General features: G+C 36.8%; 2 long non-coding RNA genes across 2 annotated transcripts in view; one reads left to right on the top strand and one right to left on the bottom strand.

The window, feature by feature from the left end:
- The window catches only part of LOC127977626 (uncharacterized), a 91,737-nt gene extending 77,442 nt beyond the window's left edge, over window positions 1–14,295 (top strand). Inside the window, exons 3-6 of the long non-coding RNA XR_008158272.1 lie at window positions 12,428–12,543; window positions 12,685–12,769; window positions 13,282–13,409; window positions 13,530–14,295. This is a non-coding gene — a long non-coding RNA (uncharacterized LOC127977626). The remainder of the gene's footprint in view (window positions 1–12,427; window positions 12,544–12,684; window positions 12,770–13,281; window positions 13,410–13,529) is intronic.
- LOC127977625 (uncharacterized) overlaps window positions 1–18,736 on the bottom strand; it is a 91,775-nt gene extending 73,039 nt beyond the window's left edge. The window contains exons 1-2 of the long non-coding RNA XR_008158271.1: window positions 18,491–18,736; window positions 17,667–17,762 (exon numbers count right to left, since the gene is read on the bottom strand). This is a non-coding gene — a long non-coding RNA (uncharacterized LOC127977625). The remainder of the gene's footprint in view (window positions 1–17,666; window positions 17,763–18,490) is intronic.
- Window positions 18,737–21,496: the final 2,760 nt, after the last annotated feature.

The raw sequence follows: 21,496 nt of genomic DNA, 5'->3' as shown, positions 1-21,496 counted from the left end.
TGGTGGACAGTAACGAAGACTGGTTGTGGGCCCCTAAATATTTTAGGCTGTAAAGACCTTTGAAAAAATGTGTATATGGCCATACAGTACACTGAAGTGATATGGATATGTAATGTGGTCAATACCTGCCAGGAACAACTTTAGCCATATGAAAATATTTAAACACCTCCGATTGGTTGAACATTCTTTTAACTAATCAGATTCAAGCATTCAACAGCTTTTGAAACTGCCTACACTATGAGTAGGCACTTTGTTTGAATAAGTAATTACTTTGTGACTTTGTTAAAAAAAAGTGAAGTGAAGTGTGATATAAAATACCTCTGTAAATAAATACAATATAAATTCACGTCTCGCGCATTTTAATGCTCTTTGAATTTAATGTGTACATAAAGGGATCGTTCAGTCGGCGCCGGACCACAAATTTAACCACCCGCAACTCCCGAACCCGGAGCCTATCGACGCAGGGTAGGTCTCATTCAAAAGAGGGCCTCTAGATATAAACTCAATTCGCATTCGAGAGGGTTCCTCAAGCTGAAGGGATCCCGACTTTGGTTCGGAATGACTGTGCTGTTACGGGGATATGACCATTCAAAGTTTCAATGGTTTTCTATAAAGCTTTAAACTTAAACTTAAGCTTAAACTTAAGCTTTAAAGCGATTCATACAGGTCTCCAGTAGCAAACTATGGAGCATGCTCTGCTGGACAAACTAATTACACAATTTCAAGCATTTTATCTGCATTATATGTTCTGTAAAAAAAAAAAAATTGCATATCGACAGCATATTTGCCGATTCCGATATATATCGGCGACAGGCTCATATCAGCCGAAAATATTGGCAAAACTATATATCGGTAATGGAGATGTGTACTTTTTTCTTATTTTGTCTAAATATCATATTTTTCATTTAGTACTGCCCTTCAGAGGCTACAGATGATAGTTTCCCATACTTGGTAGATGTCCAAGAAGACAAAATAAGTTAAAGGGGTCATATAATGCATTTACATTTTTTACTTTCTCTTTGAGGTGTTACAAGCTCTTGGTGCATAAAGAAGATCTGTAAGGATACAAAGACTAAAGTCTCAAATCCAAAGAGATATTCTTTATCAAAGTTAAGACTTTGCCATGCCCCCCTAAAATGGCTCATTCAAACACGCCCCCACATGTCTATGTCACTATGTAGAAATATTTGTGTAATGCCGCCCAAATGTTCACGCAAAGAAAAAAGGCTTGGTTTCAGCAACCACAGTTAATGTTGAAGCAGCCATGTCAGGGAGATGCTGTGTGTATCTAGGTGAAAGTAAAAACATTTTATTTGGTATTCCAAAAGTAGATGCATTTAGGAATCTTTACGATTACTTACAACAAAACAGTAATGCATTTTATGGACGACCGTTTCATGAACCTAGGAGAGGAGGTAATTCTGACTTTGCTACGACAATCTGGCGTTTCTGAATCTGCTACTGGAAGTATTTTTTGTTATTAGTTTAAGTATTTGCTATTGAATGTCCCAATGCAGAGTTTTGCATTGCGTGTGTGTGTGTACACGCATGCGTGTGTGTGTGTGTGAGTGTGTGTGTGTGAGAGAGAGAGAGAGAGAGAGAGAGAGAGAGAGTCAAGTGGCTTGTGTACTGCAAACACATAAGAGCTTCATCACTGTGTCTGTAACTCCACTCTGTTCCCCTTTCAGTCTTGAACTTATGGTAAAACTAAGGACATTATTACATTATTAATTATTACATTTATTTTGAAAGAAGATGCTCACGATTATGGAATGGGGAATTACATTTCCGACGAGTGCTTGCAGTATTCAGCCAATCACAACGGACTGGATCAGTTGGCCAATCAGAGCAGACTGCGCTTGTCAGAAGGAGGAACTTTGTAGAAAATGACGCGTTTGAGAGAGGCAGGGCATAGAGGACCTACTATAATGTACAGTGTTTTTTTTTTTTTTTTGCATTGAAGCATGGCAACATATTCTGTTACACCAAATACACCAAATAATTATCTTTAAAAAAAAACATAATATGACCCCTTTAAATTTAACCTGATCTTAAAATTCTAAAAGGTGTCACTTTTGTAATGTTTTTGTAATGTTTCATTCATAGCCTGTGCCCTCAGAAGGTCACAATTGTTGGCTGCGTACTTCATCCAAGATGTGCCCTTTCAGAAAAGTAATTATTGTAAAACAAACTGTAATTTTGAGGAATACATTACTGTAATTTCTTTCTTTGGAATGTAATGGTTACATTTCTAAAACGAGACAGCTTCAATGATGTATGCGACTGACAAATGCAACCTCCGGAGTATGCAGCCTTCAAAACGAGACACTACTGAATTTATTTTCAAATTAATGAACCAAATATAAAAGAAATACCTGATCACTAAATGGAACTGATTATAGTGCTACTCCTATCATGCAGCAAATCATACTGCTATTGTGTTCAGACACATTTTTTTTTTTGGTGTTGTATGCTAAAACATATTGCGTCAATACATGGTCTAAAATGATAACTAGAGAAAAATTCTGAAGCAAATATATTTGCGTGTATGTCTGTATTATGGCAGGATGGACAATGTTTAAAAGAAGCCCACAGCACTGCTCTGTATCAGCTCAGCTGTCCTTTTTCACTCTGGAAACAGGTGAGGCACTTTAAAGCCCATTGTCAAGTAATAGATTGCATGTCAGTCTTACTTGCAGTATGTGTCATTGATCATGCCGTAGACTCGGATCTCCTTGCACATGTCCATGGCCAGAATGAGTGTGAACCAACCAGTGCTGAGATATGACCCCGACTGAATCCTGCCAACATAAAATCATCATGTTATTTGAACATGCATTTGAGTGATCTATATTCAAATAATTTACAATATAGTTCTCAAAATACTGTAATATCTCTTTCAAAAGAAAAATAAAGCACCTGTGTATAGAACATAAACCAAGTGAAGCTTATAGTGAGGACTAACAACATAGACGCTGATGTATACAGAACAAAAGCATCTCTCTTCACAGGTAAGAAATAATTAGTTTGTGTTAAATTCTCAAAGTCAGAAATAAGTTGAAGTACCATCACACATTAAGTGCACATGTACTCCCTTGACTTTTATAAAAGCACCTCTACAGACTCAGCACCTCCATCACACAGTCTTGATGCTTATATTCCCTGCAACTCTCCCCCAGAGTGTTCAGGAAAATGGTCAATCATCAAGACATATTAGAGCATGTGGCCATTTAGAGAAGCTATTGGCACCTGTGGAAAAATCCATTTCCCAGGCGCTTTGTAAAGAACACTGATTTCATCAGAAAGAGCAGACCTGCTTTCAAAGTACAGGCATTAATTCCCAGCCATCAACCCTTCTCTGCTCTGTGCAGCTTTAAATTGCCATTCATACAGTCTCTGAGACAATGTTCAACAGAACACAAAACCCCTTAATGACGGCTTCTCCAAAATTGGAAACACCTAAAGGGATAAAATTCAGTCATGATTTGCTTCAAACCCATATGATGTTATTTTTTGTGTGGTGTGCAAAATGATACATTTTTAAAGAATGTTCATGGATCTTTTGAAAACCTCAATAAAATTCAACAAAGGAAAACATAACAAAATAGTACAATAAAAAAAAGCAATAAAACAGCTTTGTGTGATGAACCGGCCCAAAGTTTACCAAAATTGAAAATATGCTGTTAGTTTACCTTTTTGTTTTTTTTAATTTACCAGTAAAGAAGACTATTTGTTGGAACCATGGCCCATGATGATTTATAACTGCAGGTCAGCGGATACCAGCACTTTAGAGTCAAGAAAATGTATATGCAGTAAAAGGAAAATGAAGCACCTGTGGCTTAGGTCTTATGAAGAGAAACGATTGGTATGTGCAAGAAACTGTATGTATATGATTTTTTTGTTTATTTGATTTATTTTAGTTGTTTGCATCAAATACATTTTGATTTTTTGATAATTGTGATCTGGCAGCAACAGCAGTTTTTAGTTTGAAAAAGCAATTTGCTGACTTTTCATAGATATTCCCAACGTTTAATTATGTAAGCTTTACCCTACACATCAAATGACAAGGGAATTTATAGCAGGGTTTATATTAATTATCCAGTTCCCGCAAACAGTCTCTCAAATGGCTTGGGTATAGAGCATTCACTGCTGCATGCCATTGATGAGTATTTTGTCTTCGTATCTTTTGTCTCATACTTCAAACAAGTCTGCCTACACAGTAAGATAAACTACACTTGCATTAAAGAGATGCTTCTTGAGTAAATATATCTTGCTTCAAAAATGAGGGATAGTTCACCCAAAAATGTAAATTATGTCATTGTTTACCCCCCAAACTATATAACTTTCTTTCTTCTGTAAAACACAACTAAGATAATTTTGAGAATGTTTTGTCCATGATGAAAATTACTGAGATGAGAAACAACAGTGGATCCCATTGAATCATTGTATTAACAATATAGCATCTTCTCTTCTTGTGTGTTCCAAGTAAATGTATAATTTTTTTTACTGTCCCTTTATTAATTTTTTTTCTGTAAAAAAAATAAAATACATTTTGTTTTTTAAATGCAACCAAAAATCATGTTTATCTGTAATTTATTTTAAAATGGGGCAAGACACTAGAATAAACTTTCAAATAAACGCTATTTGGAATATCTAGCCACAAGCCAACATTATACAATGCCACTAGTGTGATATAATTGCTTACCAATCTTGCGGAAATGGAGAAGCATTGCCATTCTTTACCTAATTGATTTATCTAAACAGCTCATTTTTAATGGTGCGGTTCTGCTGATTAATACAGCTGAACAGTGCTTCCCTAAGATGTTTTAAACTATTTCTTCCCTTGGGATGAGTTTTTCATTTAGCCAGAGGAGAATGGTAGAGTTGCCTAGCGCTCTTTGCCTGCGCCAATTTATCTTTGTGAGGGAACTAAGTACGGCCATTATTACCTGACACATTAAAGAAGACAGACAGTTCCTCCAAGGCAAGGTTATGTTTACTTTCATTTCGGCAAGAACTATTAATAACCCTGAGGCTGTCAGCAGGTTGCTAGTAAATGATAGGCTTGTAGTAAGTGCACCAGCTCCTGTTCTTAAGTGGTTTTACCTGGTCAGCACAACTTCAATTTTTCCAGCATCAGCTAATGCTGCTGTACATGTTTTTAGTAGGGCTGTCAAGTAAATATATATTTTTTTACGCTAATAAATTACATGATGTGCCGATTAATTAATTAACATTTTGGCTGAGAAATTACCCTGCAAAAGATAAAGTCAATATTGTGGTTGATGAGAAAAGATTTTCAATAAAGCAGCTTTTAAAAGAAATATTTTGATAGTGTAACTTATATATTTTTTTAATATATAAATATTGAAAAATGAAATTAATTTTGAAAAATCAGATCATAATCTCACAATATGAAACTAAAAAAGAGTTACAGTAAAGAGTTATTTGGTCAGATTACTTCATCTAAATAGCTGATTCATTCAAGAATAAAGGTTTCTAGGTAATAAAGAATAACAATGACTATGTTTATATGGACATCAGTGATCTAATTATTTGCCTTATTCTGAATAAGACAATAATACAATTAAAGTGTTAATATAAGCTGCTTTTAGGATATTCCTTTCATGTTCCCATTTGACATGTTTTTAGTTCGTGGATCTTTAGTTTGGGTGTTTCATTTTTATTTATTTTTTTTACTGAAAGCTTCAAGTGCAGTTAATTATTTATCATGCTACACATGCAAAGTAAAAATGCATTGTTGAAGCCATTCTTTTGTTTGCCGTCAAACTGTTGATCACTGCCGTTTGTGTATACTTTTACAAAATGTAGCGAAAAGTCCTAAACGATGGTAATAGTGTGATTAAAGCATTAGTTCACCCAAAAATGAAAATGATGTCATTAATAACTCACCCTCATGTCGTTCCAACCCAGTAATACCTCCATTTATCTTCGGAACAAAGTTTCAGATATTTTAGATTTAGTCCGAGAGCTCCATTGAAACTGTGTGTACGGTATACTGTCCATGTCCAGAAAGGTAAGAAAAACATCATCAAAGTAGTCCATGTGACATCAGAGGGTCAGTTAGAATATTTTGAAGCATCAAAAATACATTTTGGTCTAAAAATAGCAAAAACTACGACTTTATTCAACATTGTCTTCTCTTCTGTGTCTGTTGTGAGAGAGTTCAAAACAAAGCAGCTTGTCATATCCGGTTCACGAATGAATCATTCGATGTAACCGGATCTTTTTGAACCAGTTCACCAAATAGAACTGAATAATTTAAAACGGTTCTCGTATCCAATACGCATTAATCCACAAATGACTTAAGCTGTTAACTTTGCTGACACTCCCTCTGAGTTCAAACAAACCAATATCCCGGAGTAATTCATGTACTCAAAGAGTACACTGACTGAACTGAAGAAGAACACCGAGACGAGCCAGATAATGACTCGTTCACGAGTCAAGAACTGGTTGCATCGGTTTTCGGATCACCAGTAGTTCTTTCGGACAGTTCGATTCAATAAACCGGTTGAAGAAAACTCTGAACTTCGGTTCAGACACTCTGTGTGTCAGTCTGTTTCACGCTGAATCACACATGCACAGTATCATCAGTTCTCAAATCGGACACGTCTGACAGAAACGGTTCTTGACTCGTGAATGAGTCATTATCTGGCTCGGCTCAGTGTTCATCTTCAGTTCTCTCTTCACAGCAGTTCAGTCAGTGTACTCTTTGAGTACATGAATTACTCCGGGATATTAGTTTGTTTGAACTCAAAGTGAGTGTAAGCCACATTAAAAAAGTTAACAGGTTAAGTCATTTGTGGATTAATGCGTATTGGAGATCGAACCGTTTAAAACGATTCAGTTCGATTTTTCTAACTGGTTCAAAAAGATCTGGTTACATCGAATGATTTGTTCGCGAACCGGATATGACAAACTGCTTTGTTTTGAACTCTCTCACAACAGACACGAAAGAGAAGATAATGCTGAATAAAGTCGTAGTTTTTGCTATTTTTATACCAAAATGTATTTTCGATGCTTCAAAAAAATCTAACTGACCCTCTGATGTCACATGGACTACTTTGATGATGTTTTTCTTACCTTTCTAGACATTGACTGTATACCATACACACTGTTTCAATGGAGGGACTGAGAGCTCTCGGACTAAATCTAAAATATCTTAAACTGTGTCCCAAAGATAAATGGAGGTCTTACTGGTTTGGAACGACATGAGGGTAAGTTATTAATGACATAATTTTCATTTTTGGGTGAACCAACCCTTTAAGGTGTGTATTGCACTTCAATAATGCGACTAAGTTAGGAATACTCCACATGTCTTAATTTGATTAGTGTTTACTTCGATTATGATTTGAGCCGGATTAAGGTAATCTAAAATCCCTGTTTCCATGGCAGATTCTTAATCAGAGTATTGTCTTAATTGTATTAAATTTGGAGTATTGTTCAGTATCATATGTACTGACTGAATGTTGTTCCTCACACAATTTTATTGTATGACTTTATAAAGCAGAAATCCAAAAACGCTGTGGTTGACAGTGAATTCAGAACAGGTAACGTCTCGGTTACGTATGGTAACCCTTGTTCCCTGAAGGAGGGTACGGAGTCGCCATGTCGGTGACTGACAAATATGGGATATCGCTTGGATAGACCAATCTACTTCGAGTGTAAACTAAAGGAGCCAATGCACATTGGCATGCAATTATTGCATCCAGCTGCCGTTGATCACTGCGTGAGTATAAGAAGGCAGCAGGTGCAATGCATACCAGGTTTTGGCTGAGGAGCCGAGACACCACTTGGTCTTTGAAGGGTGTAGTTTGAACCTTGGGCACGTAGCCAGGCAGGGGGCTTAAGATAACCTGGAAGTCAGCCAGCCCGAAAAAATAGGCACAAATCGTCGACAGAAAATGCATGCAGGTTCCCCCTCTTGATGGAGGCCAGTGCAAGCAAGAGCAGAGTTTTCAATGCAAAGAAACTTTTAGCTCAACTGCTTGCAAAGTCTCAAATGGGCCCTGCTGTAGTGATTTAGTGATTTAGCACTAGAGTCAGGTCCCAAGAGGGTATAGAGGGGGGCCGGGAAGGATTTAACCTCCTGGCCCCTCTAAGGAACCTGACAATGAGGTCATGCTTACCCAAAGACTTCCCATTCACGGGGTCATGGTATGCAGCAATAGCAGCAACCTGGACTTTGAGGGTGGAGGGAGACAGCTTTCGTTCCAGCCCTTGCTGCAAAAAGGACAGCATGACTGCAATCGGGCATCTTTGGGGGTCTTCTCGGCGAGAAGAACACCACTCAACGAACAGGTTCCACTTCAAGGCATAAGCGTGTCTCGTAGACGGTGCTCTTGCCGAAGTGATGGTGTTCACTACCTCTTGGGGTAGGTCAACTAGAACCTCCGCATCCCGTCCAGGGACCAGACATGAAATTTCCAAAGTTCTGGATGCCGGTGCCAAATGGTGCCCCATCTCTGAGTCAGTAGATTCTTCCTCAGAGGAATTGGCCAAGGAGGGGCTGTCACGAGGAACACTAGTTCAGGGAACCAGGTCCGCGTGGGCCAATAAGGCGCTACTAGAAAGACTTGCTCCTTGTCCTCCCGGACTTTGCACAGTGTCTGTGCGAGAAGGCTCACTGGGAGAAATGCATAATTGCGTAGGTCCCACGGCCAGTTGTGTGCCAGTGTGTACATGCCGAGAGTTCCATCGATCAGGGAGTAGAACAACTGGCAGTGAGAGGTCTCTGGAGAAGCAAACAGGTCTACCTGAGCGGCTCCGAACCATTCGCAACTCTCCGTGCCCTCCTGGGACCCAGAGAGGGATAAAATTGCTCTCCCGTCGAGATTTCCAGATTCTCCGCCTGGCCCTCCTCCAGGGGTGGGAGAATTGCCTTCACCATCCCCCAGAAAGCAGCTACCTCTCTTTGGGTCATCCATCCTGGGGCCTCTTTCTCTACTGCTCACTGCCAGGTTTGATGGGGGCCAGGACGGGAGGGGCAGCCTGCCTGCACCCAGCTCTACGGCACCACTTGGAGGCTGCTGAAGATGTGTCGCGTGAGCGGGGGCGGATGCAGGGGGCTGCCCTCGGTGACGAGCAGGCTGGGGCACTGCGGCCAGTGGGCGAGTGGAGGCAGCAGCTGCCCACCGGTGCAGGATGTGTTGGATCACCTCAGACTGCCTCTGGGCATCCGAGAAATGCTGGGCAAAGCTCTCGACTGGGTCGCCGAAGAGGCCAGTCTGGGACACAGGGGCATTGAGAACCTGGACCTTGTCGATGTCCCTCATGTCTGCCAGACCCAGCCAAAGATGGCGCCCCTGGACCACTAATGTGGACATTGCACGACCCAGTGAACTCGCGGTGACCTCTGTCGCTCAAAGCACAAGGTCAGTGGCGGTTCAGAGTTCTTCCAGAAGCGCTGAATCGTGACCACCCTCGTGCAGGTCCTTCAGTGCCTTAGCCTGGTGCACCTGCAGTAACGCCATGGCGTGTAAGGTGGAAGCAGCTTCACCGCAAGCCGCATAGACACTGCCGGTCAGACTAGATGAGTGCCTACAGGCCTGGGAAGGAAGCACCGGGTCTCCACGTCAGGAGGAGGTGGAATTAGGACACAATTTTGCAGCTGCCGCCCGCACCACCGACGGGATTCCCGAATACCCCTTCGCTGCACCGTCATTGAGGGTGTTGAGGGAGGAGCCCACCGGCCGGCTTCTGGCAGTAAAAGCAGCAAAACAACATATTAGAATCATTTCTGAAGAACCATGTGATACTGAAGACTGATGTAATGATGATGAAAATTCAGCTTTAATCACAGAGATAAATTACATTTCAAAATATCTGTAACAGAAAAACTATTTTTAACTTCAATATTTCATATTATTATTTTTACTGTATTTTTGATCACAATCAATAAATAAATAATCGTAATGATTTCAAACATTTGACCGCCAGTGTATGTAAAAATAATGCATGTGAAATAGCAAATAATTTTTTTATTGTAGCCTAATATAAATTTCCTAATCACGGCACTTGAAAGTGAAAGACTTCTGATTTACAATGTTCAAGAGTAAGTTTGAGAATGATACTTTAGGCCAACATATTATCAATATATTAATGATATATTTGGCCTACAAATATTGCAGAATTTTTGCATCGTATTTAGCTACTTACCTTACCTCAGCTCGCATTTAAGTGCCGCGCAGCTCACCTCTGTTAACAGTAAATCCCCCCTTCTTCCCTTTGATTGGATATTTCAAACATTTTGACATTGACGAGTGCTTTTGAGCCACTGCACTGAGCCAAAGCACGCTAAATTAATTACAGTTTTTGACTCAAGTGGCCCACGCAGGCTTTTTGCTTGGGCTAAGTACATTTACTATAGTTCATTTATATATATTTATGAAATGGGCCGGCCCACGTTGTACAGCAGCCCAACGAGACAATTTGTGAATTTTGCTAGAATTGCCAGATGCCCAATCCGCCCATGGATCTGTGGTAAAATACAACCCATTCTCACTCCAAAGGCGTCAAAAACCGAAGCATGGTCAAGCGCCCCTAGCGTCACTTTTATGACGCCAAATGTGCCTCTCGGCGTCGAATATCGAAGCACTACGACCTTCATTGCTTTCAGTGGGAAACTTTTGGCGTCAGAATTCGACACGACGAGGACATGAGATGTTTATCGTTATGAAATCACGTTCAAGAAGTCTCATTCAGCACACATCGCGATACTTGCTATCAGTTCCACAGTTTGGGTGAGTAGTCGTATATACGCTCTTTTAATGCCTTTTATAAATGTATTCTGTCTTATTTATTAATCAGATTAGTGCCATATGTTTAATGGCTGTATCATATCGGTCATCCGCGGCTGTCTTTGAGTTTCATTGCGTTTAAATAAATGAACACAGCTGCTAATTAGTGTGATTAAACTATATCTGTCACCTGACGTGCCATAGACCTTCAATCCGTTTTATATTATTATTAATTTCAGGATCAATGATGTAAGTTGTATTTGTAGTAAAATCATGGTAATCACGACTCTTACAATAGTAATAAATGAAATGTGAAGTTAAAACAGTAAACAGGACATTAGTAACTGTAACTGTAGTTTTACTATGGTATATTAATAATCAATACAACAATACAATAATCACCAAATCAGCTGTTTGTATCACTGTAATGTTAGTGTTTTTATGTGCTTTTATATGACAGATATCACAGTAATCATATGTTCTGTACCATGCTTTTAATACCTTTTAATGTAAATCCCCCCCCCAAAAAAAAAAAATTAAAAAATTAAAAATAAATAATAAAACATGCATTTTTCCATTTTGCAGTTCATTCATATCAGTTTATATTTAAATATATATTTATATATATTTATTATATCTAAATATTTTGCTCACAGATCATTATTAACATTCTGTATATAATTCAATTTTATTTTCTTCCCCTTTTTTTATTTTTTTGTATATTTTTAGCTGAAAAGACGTAAAGGAAGCCCAGTGGTGTTTCTGGAGAGCTATTCCTTCAGAAATGGAGAAGACAGAAAGCTGCGGAGGCAGATATTTGCAGCAGTAAGTCTGTGATAGTTTGTCCCTTTTATCAAACATTCCTGCTGTTATAGATTGTACAGCATTTGTTGTTTCTTAAACTGTTGCACTGTCCAAATACCCACACTTGCCATCTTTGCACTTGACCACTTGATTACTTATTTGACGTCTTTCCTGTATTTGGCCTAGTGTTCAAGTGAGCATGATGACCACAAGTGTGTGTCGAACTTTTCATGACCTGATGACTGTGTTTCCCAATCCTGGTCCTGGAGAACCCCAGCACTGCATGGTTTTGGTGTCTCTCTTATCTGACAAACACACTTTTGAGGTCTTGGAGTCTTCACTGATGAGCTGATGAGTTGAATCAGGTGTGTTTGATCAGGGAGACATCTCAAATGTGCAGTGTTGGGCTTCTCCAGGACCAGGATTGGGAGCCACTGCCTTATGGGACACAGGTTTAGTGTGTGTTAAGGACGCTGTGCTTTGGCATTATTAAGACCGGGCAAAGTCTCGTTCACACACTGTCACGTACACACACTCTCAAGTGGCCAAGACTGCAAGTGTGGGTATCTGGACAGGGTCAAAGTCTTAAAAATGATCCCTAAACACAGTCGCACATCACAGTCTTAATAATCCAGTTTAACACTTGTATGATATTGTACAAGCCCCAGGACGGTCTCATCTGACACTATCAAAAGAATTCATATGACTATAGCTTGCTATTAATTACTTGCTTTCTTGCTTTACTTGCTTAATTATACAGCATCTTTACAGAGGTGTAATGTACAAGTTGCACGTAATTAATAATATTTCCTTCCTTCTGTCTTACAGGATTTTTTTGAGATAATGCTGTTCTTCTTTTTCAGGTCTGAAATATCAAGCTCAACAGCTCACTCAAGAGCCAACCCTCACAAACCTTCCTAAAAACTAAAAGAGCTATTACTGAGTCTCAGCGAATCTTGCCATGATCAGCTCTTCCCAGGTACATTTGTTTAGAATATTTTTTAATCAACATTTACTCATCAAATGCTCTGGTCTTAATCTTATTTTAAATTAACTTAATTATGTTTAATGAGCAATGTTAATTGCACAAGGAGTAAGTAGAGATTATCTTGTTTCACAGAAGAGAAGGAAGACCAAGGAAATGATTTGCTCAGGATGAGAAATGAAGATGGCCATCTTGTGCTCAAACAAACAGAAGTCCTCTGGTATGTGTGTGTTGAAGCAATGCTGTGTTATACAACATTTTATGATGATCTCTCACAGAACTGGTCATGTCAGCCTTGATTTCTTTTTATACTATTACAATTACAGCATGTTAGCAAAGTGTGACTGGACATTTTTAATATGTTTTTAAAAACACACCACCTGTTTTAAGAGTAGACAAGTCTCATGAAATTGGTTTAGTTGATATAAACACCAATGTACATTTATTTCATTGTTTTCTAAATGTTATGTTATAAATTGTGAATTGATAGTTGATTGGTTCGAAGCCAGGCCTTGCACTGCACAGACTAAAACACGTTTGTGAGAGAAGTCAGGAACTTTGGAGAAAGATTCTAGAGGAAGAAAACACATTTACTGCAACAATAGATGAATTCTAGAGTCTCTGAGAAGTACACATGCTAATGCAGTCTCATGAGCAAGACCTTTGCCTCTGTAACTTTTTTCTTAATTCTTGCAGAATGACATTTTTATTGCAGTATTTTAATTTTTACAGATGATCTCATCAGCCATATGAGGGGTTTTGATCAAGTGATGCTCTTGAAAGGACTGAAAGAAGAGGATGTGGTAAATTCTCTTCAGAGAAAAAGCTTCTCAAAAGGTCTAAAAGCAGCTTGAAGAATGGTAAGTGTACAGTACTACAAGGGTCATAGTTGCTCACCCTGCTAAAATCACACAGAACATAAGCTGAACTCTCTGTCCATTAAACAACTTCATCTGGATTGCTTGTTTCACTTTGACCAGGTCTGGGATCTTAGGACTGAGAGATCCTCTGGCTGAGAGAAGCTACACCACATCAGTGCTGGATATCAACCACAAACTGTTTCCAGACACGAGAGAAGAAGAACACGATGGGGAGATGAAACCAGTTTAGATCTGATGATGGGAATCATTATTTTCTGAAACCGTATCACATGTCTTATATGTATCACATGATCTGTATCACAGTTGACTGGATGGGACTGTGTGACTTTTAAGGACATTTCATCACTCATCTGTGAGAACTGATTTATATATGAGGTTAATGTATTTTTGATGATAATTATTTTCATTGAATCTTATTTGTCTTGATGCTACTTTATCAACTTTATAGTCTATGCTTCAATAAAATGAAAATGCTGAATATTGTGTTCTGAAGATTCTTGGTAAATACATAATTTTACTAGGTAGGCTCATATGTGTTTATTTTAGACTTGGAAAAACGACATATTAATTATTGGGATTATTTTTTATTTAAGACATAAACATTTTTGATCGGATTAATAACATCTGGGACATCAGTACACCAGAAAGTAATTTTTTTATATTTTAGTAACAAATATGCAAATTTTTTGTGAAATAAAGGGAGTTACGAGATTAATTATTCTGCATTACAAGATGGTGCCATGGGCTTTATTGTTACAAACACTTGAGGGATAACTGAGAATGTAGCAGGAATGATCAACGTGGATCTAGTAATGCATTAAAACCAAGAGCACACACATTACTGATGTCCAGCACCTGAGGAGCAAGATACAGTGAGGGTGAGGAGGACATTTTTACACTGATTTTTGCTAATTAGTTATATATATATATATATATATATATATATATATATATATATATATATATATATATATATATATATATATATATATATATATATATATATATATATATATATATATATAAATTAATATTCTTAGCACTGCATGAATTTGTCCTTGTGTAATAGTGAAGTATCACAATGTGTATACACTGTCCTTGATTACTGCTTTACAGTGGGGAATAGATAAAGGCAAGTTGTTGCAGGTTCATCCATTATATTTCTTGCCATTTACTTAAAAAATCAAAGAAATAATCTATTATTTTCATTATTAAATCATTTCTTTCTAATTTTTCCATGTTTCATCAGATGGCCTCACAATGTCCTGTCAAAAGGTATAATAGCAATGATGTAAGAATTAGAAAACAGAGGACTGTGAAAACTGTCAGATATAAATGTGACTCAGCTCAGTTTGTTGTCCATGATGAGGAGAATACATATATGTAGGTTTTACTGCCCTTCTACCCCCAGGGGCCCAGTAGCACCCCCCGGAAGAGCCCAAAACTGTACATTTCAAATGGCTGTAAATCAGAGTGCAATTAACATACTAAAGAGGAAATGGGCAGGATTATTACTTATGCTATGCTGATAAAATAATGTTGAGCTCAGTTTTCAGAAATAAATGGAAAGCTGGCATAAAGGCATTTTAAATATTGCTCACTGTAAAATACCACATTTCAGCCTGCCTCTCAAATATATCATGGAGGTTTGCACAATGAACATATTTAGATGTCCAGTTTTCCTTAAAATAAATAATTTATTTCGTTTCGTTAATAAAAAGTTTTAAACTTCATTACCCACAAGCCTCCGTCGTTCTACCTATGGAAAGGCAACACTAGGGGGCTGTTTTTTGTAGTTCATTGAAGTTATGCTTAGGGTTAGGAATAGGATCTCGCTAAAGATGTCATTTTTCTCAAGATAGCAACACTTCATTGTTGACTTAATATATTACTAATGTGATGATAGCAGCAAAACATACTTTTCAACATGATGCGCTGTTTAATATGGGTTAAAAGATAGTCCAACCACAGACTGTCCTGAAAATTCATAGCCAATGACATCAAAGCTGAGCAGCGGTGTCACACTTCCTCATCCATTTATGACCGATGTCTTTCGTTTTTCGGCTGAAGGGATAGATTCGGTTAACAATAGATTAAGCTTGCTACTTATTAGATTATGTTTTATTAACGTCTTCACCTTCCTCCGTTGTTCAACTTGAAAAAAATTGGGCAATATTGATGTGCACATGCCCAATATGTCTTAAATATAAGACACATTTTTAAGATTTTTATTTATTTTTTGACCAAAGACAAATATATTTACTAATCAAATGATGTGCTTCTAAAATTTACATTGTATATTACATTGTGTTTTAAAGTTAAAATTGTTCACATTTGTGTTTCTGTGATTTACCATTCTCTACCATTTGAACTCTAGGAATAAAAACAGAAATTATAAATGAATGAATGAATGAATGAACAAATAAATACATAAAGCATAATGAACATGCATATTTTTGTAAGGATCTTCCATTATTTATTGATATGTCAAACTCATTTAAAGACAACATGCCCAAATTACTACACTGCATCCTCTGTCACCAAGCTCGTTTTTGCCACCATAAAGAATAAAAAGGCAGTTATGTTGTAAACATTAACTATTTTCAGTATGCAAATGAAAATGCTTTTATTAAAATACAAAACAGTAAATACAGTATGTCTTTCAGAGAACACTGGAAAAAGATAAATTATTTTAAAAATTAAATTGACCAAAATGTTATACAACACAATGTAAATGTTTCAAACTCACAAAAAACACCATGAAGACATAAATGTCAAGTGTGCAATATCATCTATAAAACTCTATCAGCACAGCATCAAATAAACACTGATTGTCTGAACAATGAAAGACAGAGAAAGTGTTCAGGAAAACAAACACCTGCTAGCTTTGACATAACATCATGATTTCACTTCATGACTGGAGCTAGGGGATGACTGTGTATGAATATCTCCTTTACTAAAACTCTTAATTAAAGTCTAAAAAGTTTACTGTATGAAGCTTGAAAAAGAGAACAAAATGCTTTATCAATACGAAAAATACTATGTTTAACTATTGTTTTCATCACTGGTTCTGTAATGTATTCATTATGAGCTTATAATTAAAACAAAGTTACATCTTCTGCAAAAATCAAACCACTGCAAAGTCTAATCACTGATCCAGGGACCATTTCTGTGTGTGCGGGGGAAAAAGAGTTAACGAGGTGAGTCCTTGTGCATGATGGAGAACTAGCATTATCTGCAAAAAATCCTGTAAGACAGAAGGAAGGAAATATTATTAATTACGTGCAACTTGTACATTACACCTCTGTAAAGATGCTGTATAATTAAATGTTAAATGCATCCATTATTGAAAGCAAGTAATTAATAGCAAGCTATAGTCATATGAATTCTTTTGATAGTGTCAGATGAGACCGTCCTGGGGCTTGTACAATATCATACAAGTGTTAAACTGGATTATTAAGACTGTGATGTGCGACTGTTTAGGGATCATTTTTAAGACTTTGACCCTGTCCAGATACCCACACTTGCAGTCTTGGCCACTCGAGAGTGTGTGTACGTGACAGTGTGTGAACAAGACTTTGCCCGGTCTTAATAATGCCAAAGCACAGCGTCCTTAACACACACTAAACCTCTCCAATACTGCTCCGGAGCGCTATACAAAGCTTAGTGTATCCCATCATGCATCATGTTTTGGAATAAATCGTCAGACTTTTTGCCGAGATCTCACAAGAGGTCACGGAAAGCTGTCCAATGTACAGTATGTGAAATATTGATAATTAGATATTAAAAATCTCTGTAAACACATAAGTGTCCCATAAGGCAGTGGCTCCCAATCCTGGTCCTGGAGAAGCCCAACACTGCACATTTGAGATGTCTCCCTGATCAAACACACCTGATTCAACTCATCAGCTCATCAGTGAAGACTCCAAGACCTCAAAAGTGTGTTTGTCAGATAAGAGAGACACCAAAACCATGCAGTGCTGGGGTTCTCCAGGACCAGGATTGGGAAACACAGTCATCAGGTCATGAAAAGTTCGACACACACTTGTGGTCATCATGCTCACTTGAACACTAGGCCAAATACAGGAAAGACGTCAAATAAGTAATCAAGTGGTCAAGTGCAAAGATGGCAAGTGTGGGTATTTGGACAGTGCAACAGTTTAAGAAACAACAAATGCTGTACAATCTATAACAGCAGGAATGTTTGATAAAAGGGACAAACTATCACAGACTTACTGCTGCAAATATCTGCCTCCGCAGCTTTCTGTCTTCTCCATTTCTGAAGGAATAGCTCTCCAGAAACACCACTGGGCTTCCTTTACGTCTTTTCAGCTAAAAATATACAAAAAAATAAAAAAAGGGGAAGAAAATAAAATTGAATTATATACAGAATGTTAATAATGATCTGTGAGCAAAATATTTAGATATAATAAATATATATAAATATATATTTAAATATAAACTGATATGAATGAACTGCAAAATGGAAAAATGCATGTTTTATTATTTATTTTTAATTTTTTAATTTTTTTTTTTTTGGGGGGGGATTTACATTAAAAGGTATTAAAAGCATGGTACAGAACATATGATTACTGTGATATCTGTCATATAAAAGCACATAAAAACACTAACATTACAGTGATACAAACAGCTGGTTTGGTGATTATTGTATTGTTGTATTGATTATTAATATACCATAGTAAAACTACAGTTACAGTTACTAATGTCCCGTTTACTGTGTTTTAACTTCACATTTCATTTATTACTATTGTAAGAGTCGTGATTACCATGATTTTACTACAAATACAACTTACATCATTGATCCTGAAATTAATAATAATATAAAACGGATTGAAGGTCTATGGCACGTCAGGTGACAGATATAGTTTAATCACACTAATTAGCAGCTGTGTTCATTTATTTAAACGCAATGAAACTCAAAGACAGCCGCGGATGACCGATATGATACAGCCATTAAACATATGGCACTAATCTGATTAATAAATAAGACAGAATACATTTATAAAAGGTATTAAAAAAGCGTATATACGACTACTCACCCAAACTGTGGAACTGATAGCAAGTATCGCGATGTGTGCTGAATGAGACTTCTTGAACGTGATTTCATAGCGATAAACATCTCATGTCCTCGTCGTGTCGAATTCTGACGCCAAAAGTTTCCCACTGAAAGCAATGAAGGTCGTAGTGCTTCGATATTCGACGCCAAGAGGCACATTTGGCGTCATAAAAGTGACGCTAGGGGCGCTTGACCATGCTTCGGTTTTTGACGCCTTTGGAGTGAGAATGGGTTGTAAAATAATATTGTGTACTGCTGTAAACCTTTTTAAATAGCACTGTATCTGTACAGAAAATGTACAGATACAGTACATTTAATTAAGTTACAGATACAGTACATTTTATGAGTAAGATTCCTTTAAAATAAAATGCAGTAAGGGCCCAATCACATCAAGAAACATATCTAAAACAATAACTTGTGCTGTATGTTCTCTTGCATTTCAGTTCTCTTTCATTTAAGAATCATGTAGAATATACATGAAAAACAATGCTTTTTTCAGACTTAATATTTAGTGTAACAAAGATTTAATGTAGTTAAATTAAACTCACTATATTACATCAATCTGGCCTAATCCAACTCAAGACCAACTAATCCGACCCAATATAACTTACTTTGAATGAAATAAACCATGTGGAACAACTTTTTTTAAATTAAGTAAGAGTAATGAATTCATTGTTTTAGTGTAGATACAGCAGAAATAGGCATCAGGACAAGATAAAAACAAGAATCAAACATACTATCAAAATAATCACTATAGAGCCATAGTTGTCATTAACAATCATGACAGGAGTCTTTTGCCATGGCTGACTGAATACATCAAAGGAAGCATCTCCAATTGCTTAACAGGAGTTTCAATTTGTCAGTGTGTTTTGTGAGGCAATCTGGCAATGGAATTTATAGAGTTTATATTTTGCTGAGTGGTCGTTTGCAGTTGTCATCCGTGACAGAAAGCAGCAGTGTTGTCTGCCGTGCACAGCTCTCACACATGCTTCCTGCTTCTCTATTCCTTGTTTGTGTGCTTTAAAGTGAAATCAAGAATACATGTTGTGATGTAGAGCTACAATTTTGATTTATTAATACAAAAACTAATATTAAGGTAGGTTAAAACCCTGAACCCCATACACTGTGTAACGCTTGTCCAACCAGTCATGCTCTATAACCCATGCATCTATATGCTGCAGCTTGCCTACAAAATGGATCAAATAAGACATCAAGCTGGTTACTTGAATTGGTCAACAAAAATAATTCCTCCATCAAATTACTGTATAATTTTTGAATGGCTGAAAATTGTCATAATTTACTCTCAAGTTGTTCCAAACCTGTATGAAAGTATTGCTTCTGCTAAACACAAAAGATTTTGCTGATAGCCATTGATTTCAATTGTATTTTTTTTTCCATTGGTTGTCACCATTCTTCAAAATATCTTATTTTGTGTTTAGCAGAAGAAAGAAACTAGAAGAACTATCCTTTTAATAATTGTAACAGTATTCATTTATTACATTGCTGTTTCACTTGGATATGAGCAAACATGACTACAGACCTGATATATAAACAATACATCTAAATATTAAGATTAACTTGATTAATATTCATAGGTCAGGCCTCTGTCATTTTGAGGCGATGGCACATACTGTACAGTATGTAGCCAATTGAGGATGTCTTGGCCCACTTTGCAAAAACAGTTAAGTTAGCCATAAGGGATGCTTTCATGTAAGAGATACATTCATCAAAACATCATGCTTCATGCAATGGCATATTCCTGGGTGTTTTGAACCCTCACTGAATTCTCAAAGGAAACCCAGGCAGTTTTTTTTGTGCATTCTGTAAATAGTGCTCCATAAAGTTTCAATAGCTAAAGCTCTTTATGAGTCATAATAGCTCAGTCTGAATCAGAATGAACAGCTTCAAAAGAAATATATGCACAAATAAGGTGACCTACAATATTAGTACATTCACAGTCTTGACTGAGTTTCTGTACAAGGAGAATTTCTAAATGTTTAATATGACGAGTCAAAGCATGAACTAATTTATCACACTACTCACTCTTTCCACTTTGGATTGCTTACTGAACAGATTTCATCAGTAGAAATATTCATTAATCTATGACAAGCTGAAGCCTTATGCTCTGATCTCTATCAGCTCAGAGAAACAGCATTGCATGATTTTACCATCTTTCATGGTTGGAAATAGATCTAATGTCTTTAATGTCAGTTTCAGCTGATCTGAGGATATCTTGTGCATTCAAAGTAGAGAAAAATATTTCTCGATTTGATTTATTGCAAAGTTAAGTAGATTCATTTCATTTATGTTTAGATTTTTGCATTAAGGCATGCTAAGATCAATGCATGTCAAGGATCCTTTCCTTATTATTATTATTCAATAACCTGAAATAGGCTCGAATAGTAATCCATTTATCTTAATTTACAGTTTAATATGGTAAAAAGATAAAAAATTGATTAATGATTAGAATTATAATATTACAAGATATGTGTTTTTATGAATTTAATGAGTAACTTGTGTATTTTATAGGGTTTTTTTGACAAAAGAAACAGTCGCATTGCTATTCTGGTTCATCTCATTCTAATTAATTTATCTGCATTTGAATAAACAAGAAAAAAATACACTTAAATTCATTCATTTTTGCTTGTGAGTAGCTGATCCATAACAGTTAAAATTGCATGTGTTAAATTTGGTTACATATTTATGAATGCATAATTCAGATCATATAACAGGTCACCCTTTCTTTTAAGTTTTCCAATGTGTAAAAGAAGTAAAATTCAGTTTAAAACAGCTTTAGACGGAATCTGTCACATTAAAGGCTTCTGTTCTGTACGTGAACAAAGTGAGCTAAATGTATTGCTCCTATCATTTACACATCAAAACAAAAAAATAACTTTATGGAGACAGCAAGAATTTACGTTTTTAGATCTAAAATCAATCTTCAAGGGCTAAATTGACTTTGCTGAACTACAAATCTAATCTGGGCTTA

Source organism: Carassius gibelio, chromosome B18 (assembly GCF_023724105.1).
Source record: "Carassius gibelio isolate Cgi1373 ecotype wild population from Czech Republic chromosome B18, carGib1.2-hapl.c, whole genome shotgun sequence".
Classification (NCBI taxonomy): domain Eukaryota; kingdom Metazoa; phylum Chordata; class Actinopteri; order Cypriniformes; family Cyprinidae; genus Carassius; species Carassius gibelio.
Note: the sequence above shows the minus strand (reverse complement) of the source record. Positions and strands in the feature narration are given on the sequence as shown.